The sequence below is a fragment of the Alexandromys fortis genome, unplaced genomic scaffold, assembly GCF_014885135.2.
Source record: "Alexandromys fortis isolate MF-2015 unplaced genomic scaffold, M_Fortis_MF-2015_v1.1 scaffold_210, whole genome shotgun sequence".
Taxonomy (NCBI): domain Eukaryota; kingdom Metazoa; phylum Chordata; class Mammalia; order Rodentia; family Cricetidae; genus Alexandromys; species Alexandromys fortis.
This window is the reverse complement of record NW_026068101.1, coordinates 1701943-1707354: the sequence shown is the minus strand read 5'-3', so window position 1 is coordinate 1707354 and position 5412 is coordinate 1701943. Positions and strand designations below refer to the sequence as shown.

Here is a 5412-nt window from a genome sequence, read left to right as displayed (position 1 = left end):
TTCTGAGGAGATATTTTAACACTATAAAAAAATCCTATTTTTCCACTACTGCAGAGTTACTGCTGGTTTTAGTCATAGGGAAAAGTCAGGCAGAACCCAAATGAAGGCCCTTCTACAGAATCACTGGCATGTGCTTTGCCAATGCATCGGATTATGAGAGACAAAGAAAGGTTAAGAAGCTGCCCCAGGTTAAATAGTCCACAGAGACAAGTCAGCAAATGCACGGTGTGGCATACTGGCCAGGAAACAAGATGACACGGTGTGATAGTTGACAAGATTCAAATGCAGCCTGTAGGTTAGCTGACCACTACTTTTTCTGTTTATCATATTGCTTTATTGTGATATGTAGTTTAACATTCAGGGACATTGAGTGATGATGGAGGTGGGTCTTGTATCTTATCTGTTGCTTTCATTGGTTAATAATAAAGAAACTGCCTCGGCCCTCATAGGACAGAAAATTAGGTAGGTGGAGTAAACAGAAGAGAATGCTGGGAAAAAAGAAGCTGAATCAAGGAGTCGCCATGATTCTCCCGCTCCAGACAGACACAGGTTAAGATCCTCCCTGGTAAGCCAGCTCGTGGGCTACATAGAATATTAAAAATGGGTTAGAACAATATGTAAGAGCTAGCCAATAAGAGGCTACAGATAACGGGCCAGGCAGTGTTTAAAAAAAATACAGTTTCCATGTAATTATTTCAGGGCATAACCTAGCCATGTGGGCGGCCGGGTGCCCGGGAAGCAGCCCCGCCGCTCCTAATGCAACAGAGTGAAGACTAGAGAATTCTTTGTACTATTTGTGCCTGTCTGAGACTTCTTCATAATGCGGTTGAAAATAAAATATATTCCACTCACACAGCATTTGAATACATACCACAAAAGTCTCTGCTGCAGGATTAGCAATGGGCATATTTTATCTGGAGCTTTGCTTTTTCTTGTTTTAAAGAAATGCAGTCGTTGGGGACTGGAGAGATGGCTCAGAGGTTAAGAGCACTGGCTGCTCTTCCAGAGGTCCTGAGTTCAATTCCCAGCAACCACATGGTGGCTCACAGCTATGTGTAATGAGATCTGGCACCCTCTTCTGGCATGTGGGCATACATGGAGGCAGAATATTATATACATAATAAATAAATAAATAAATAAATAAATAAATCTTTTTTAAAAAAAGAAAAATTCAGTTATCTCTGGGCTTGGGCTTAGGTTTCGTGATATGGCTAAATGCACCAAGAATGTTGGGGTCACTGGGAAATATGGGACTCACCATGGTGCTTCCTTCTGGGAAATGATGAAGAAAATTAAATTCAGCCAGTGCGCTAGGTCCTCTTGCTCCTTCTGTGGCAAGATCAAGATAGAGAGATGAGCCATTGACATCTGGCACTGGGGTTCCTGCACGAAAACAGTGCCTGGCAGGACCTGGACCTATAACACCATTTCTGCTGTCACAGTGAAGTCTCCACCAGAAGACAGAAGAAACTGAAAGATCAGTAGAAGTGCTACCATTTGAGACTTGCCTGCAATAAATGGGTTAATTTACATAACAGCAACAACAACAACAAAGAAATACAGTTGTATTACTGGGTCTTTTTTGTGTCTGCTCAAATAGGTCCTGTGGTGGTTTGAATGTAATTGGCCCTCATAATCCCATAGGGAGTGGCACTTTTAATTAGGAGGTATGGCTTTGTTGGAGTGGGTATGGCCTTGTTAGAGGAACTGTGTCACTAGAGGGACAGGCTTTGAGGTTTCCTACGCTCAGAATATCACCCAGTGTCTCAGTCTACTTCCTGTTGCCTGTGAGATGTAGGCCCTCTCAGCTACTAATCCATCACCTCATCTGTCTGCAGGCTGCCATACTCCCTGTCATAATGAGATTGGACTGAACCTCTGAAACTCTAAGCCATCAACTCAACTAAATGTTTTCCTTATAAGAGTTGCCGTGACCATGGTGTCTCTTCACAGCAGTAGAATTCCTAACTAAAACAGATCCTTAGCCAGGCGGTGGTGGCACAGGCCTTTAATCCCAGCACTCGAGAGGCAGAGGCAGGCAGATCTCTGTGAGTTCGAGGCCAGCCTGGTCTACAAGAGCTAGTTCCAGGACAGGCTCCAAAGCTACTGAGAAGCCCTGTCTCGAAAACCCTTGTTGGGGCAGTTGGCTCATTGCATAAGTGACTCTGCTTGTTTCCTCTCTTTAAAGCAGGCTCCAGACATGTCTATATCTCTACTGTACCCCTTCATGCTTGGTCAAAGAAAATCAGACCACACAGAGACATGTGACCCAAACTGTGCATGTCAAATTCTTTCTACCAGAAATTTGAGATTGGAACCATAAGATACTTATTGACAGTGATCTTTTCTCCCCAGTGAAAGAAAGTTCAGATTTACAAAGCTGAATTAGTTGTAACCTTATGAGTGGCCTGAACAGCAGAATTCGTTCCAAGGTGAGAGATAAGGATTAAGTGGAAGAGTGGGGATAAGACAGGAGGAGGCACTTCCCAGTTTCCTGTTTGCTGATCATGTTTTTAACACGGTGCCTGCCTGAGGGGCCAGTGCCCTGGGATCCCACAAGACACTTCATTTTTCCTGCAGTGCTGGGAGAGGCTTGAACCCAAGGGCTTTGTGCTCATGAGACAGGTAGTCTAAGATCTACTTCACAGTCCACATTAAACATTTGAATTTGGCAACTGATGAGCCAAAACAGCACCACAGAAGTAGCAAATACAGGAAGCAGCTGCAAATCCTTGTCTTCAGAGCTGGAAGGGGTATCGGGATGTGGACATGACTCTAAAAACTTAAGGACTTGGATGCTCCAGTCCCAACAGCATGAAGCCGGGTGTGAGGCAGAGGAGCAATCGTGTAGTCACTGTCACACCAGATTAGGCCAGTTTCTGCTAGTTGCAAATGAAGAGTTTCAATTAACAAAAGTTATTCTGTGAAAATTTTGCATGATGATATATACAGATTAGTTTAAATAACTGTACGGTAATGAGTGCAATGTACCACAATAATCCACAGAGCTCTGCTTTCAAATCTTTACATTATTTCTAGCTCATCTTATGCACAAGACTACATTGCTAGGAACATCCTTTTATATTCTCCAAAGTACATGCATCTGTGTATCTTTTTGCTCTGAGTAAATTCCCAAAACTTCTAGATCAGAAAAACACACACTTGAAAATAAAGCTTCATAGAATGGAAAATTTTAAATGATGGGGGAAAGTACATGATTAGATGACATATCTCTTTGTCGTTGAGACTTTAGTCTCTTTTAGGAGATAAAGCTCTGGGCAGGAAGCGAGGCTGAGATATGGTCATAACCCTCATGAGTGGCAGCAGAACCAGGAGAGCTTGCCTTTTTTCAGTGGAGCAGATGAGACCGCCCTCACCTGTGCCAGGCCAGTTCTCCATCACTTACCTACACTTTCTATCAAGAGCTTGCTTCTTCCTGCTTTCTACCTGAGGAGAAGATGAAAAGTTGACGGTTTGGAACCCAGGAGTCCTCACCAGACCCCACCGTATTGGAGCTCTCGGTTGTAACCTCTGGAAATTGGAGGGAAAAGAAAACTTCCATTGATCACAATCTATTTAGTCTGTGCTAATTTTTATAGTAGCCCAGACTAAGATAATAACCATCACCTGTTTCTAGCTTCCACTTTTTTACCATTCATTTTTCTTTCTTCTCCTCCTCTTCCTTCTTCTTGATCAAGGAATACATATACTGTCTTAGGGTTTTTTATTGCTGTGAAGAGGCACCATGACTTCAACAACTCTTATAAAGGAAAGCATTTAATCAGGACTGACTTACAGTTCAGAGGTTTAGCCCATTATTGCCGTGGCAGGAAGCGTAGTGGCATCCAGGCAAGTGTATTAGAGGAGTAGCTGAGAGTTTTTACATCCGGATCCTCAGGCAGCAGGACAAGAGAGTGCTACACTGGGCTTGGCTTGACCATTTGAAATGTCAAAGCCCACACCCAGTGGCACACTTTATCCAACAAGGCCACACCTCCTAATAGTGCCACCTCTGAGAGCCTATTGCAGCCACTTTCGTTCAAGCTACCACATATACATGTATTTACTTATTTTCTTATACAGAGTATATCATTCTATAAGTATTCTTTTGTACCTTGCTCTTCCCAGGTAACAATAGTTCATGAAATCAGCCTATGTTCATTCCTGGAGATCTTCATCTCCTCGACAGTTCTTTAGTATTTCTTTCTGTTGCCGTGCAACTGCTTATTTCGTTATTATACCCCTGGGAGTTATTTTGAAATTGTATAATGGGGCTGGAGAGATGGCTGAGTGGTCAAAAGCACATACTGTTTATCTTAGTTACTGTTCTATTACTGTGAAGAGACACTGTGACCAAGGCAACTCATAAAAGAAAGCGTTTAATCGGGAGCTTGATTACAGTATCAGAGGTTTAGTCCATGATAATTATAGTACAACTCATGTCAGTAAGCATACCAGGCACAGTGCTGGAACATGAGCTGAAGAGACATTGGGCCTGGCAAGAGCTTCTGGAACCTCAGAGCCCACCCCCAGTGGCACTGCTCCTCCAACAAGACCACACTTCCTAATCCTTTTCAAACAGTTCCACTCCCTGGTGACATGAAACCATGGGGGACATTTTGTTCAAATACCACAGAAATGGAACTCAGGTCTTCAGGCCTAGACAGCCACTGCTTTGCCAGCTAAGCCATCTCATGGCTTAGTCTCATGTTATTCCTACTTATCCATCTTAGTTTGGAAGACATTTGCATTCCAAGTTTAAAAATTTTATAAAAAAAAATACCACATGGACACTCCTACACACTCGCGTCTTGGCTATACATAGGAATATATTTCTTTTGAGTACCTCCCGAGTAGTTAAATTACTGTATGTAAAGTCTGAACATGTGATTTTCACGTATGCTGGTATAAACAGTCTTGCAAAGTGTCAGTTTGCTCTCTCACCATACCTACTCCCACAAGGCCACGTCTCCAATTAGCGCCACTCCCTACAGGTCAAGCATTCAAATCTTTGAGTCTATGGGGGCCACACCTATTGAAACCACCACAATAAGCATACATGAATTTGTACATATGCAAAAAAAGGAACATAATGTTTTAATTTTAAAATGTCCTTGACAGAACTCAGGACCATGAGGGGTGCACCCACACACTGAGACAATGGGGATGTTCTATCGGGAACTCACCAAGGCCAGCTGGCCTGGGTCTGTAAAAGCCTGGGTTAAAATTGGTCTCTCTGAACATAGCGGACAATGAGGACTACTGAGACCTCAAGAACAATGGCAATGGGTTTTTGATCCTACTGCACGTATTGGCTTTGTGGGAGCCTAGGCAGTTTGGATGCTCACCTTACTAGACCTGGATGGAGGTGGGTGGTCCTTGGACTTCCCACAGGGCAGGGAACCCTGATTG

At 43.3% G+C, this 5412-nt stretch overlaps 1 pseudogene; it reads left to right on the top strand.

The window, feature by feature from the left end:
• Nucleotides 1–1207: 1207 nt before the first annotated feature.
• Nucleotides 1208–1485, top strand: LOC126489572 (60S ribosomal protein L37a-like; annotated as a pseudogene).
• Nucleotides 1486–5412: the final 3927 nt, after the last annotated feature.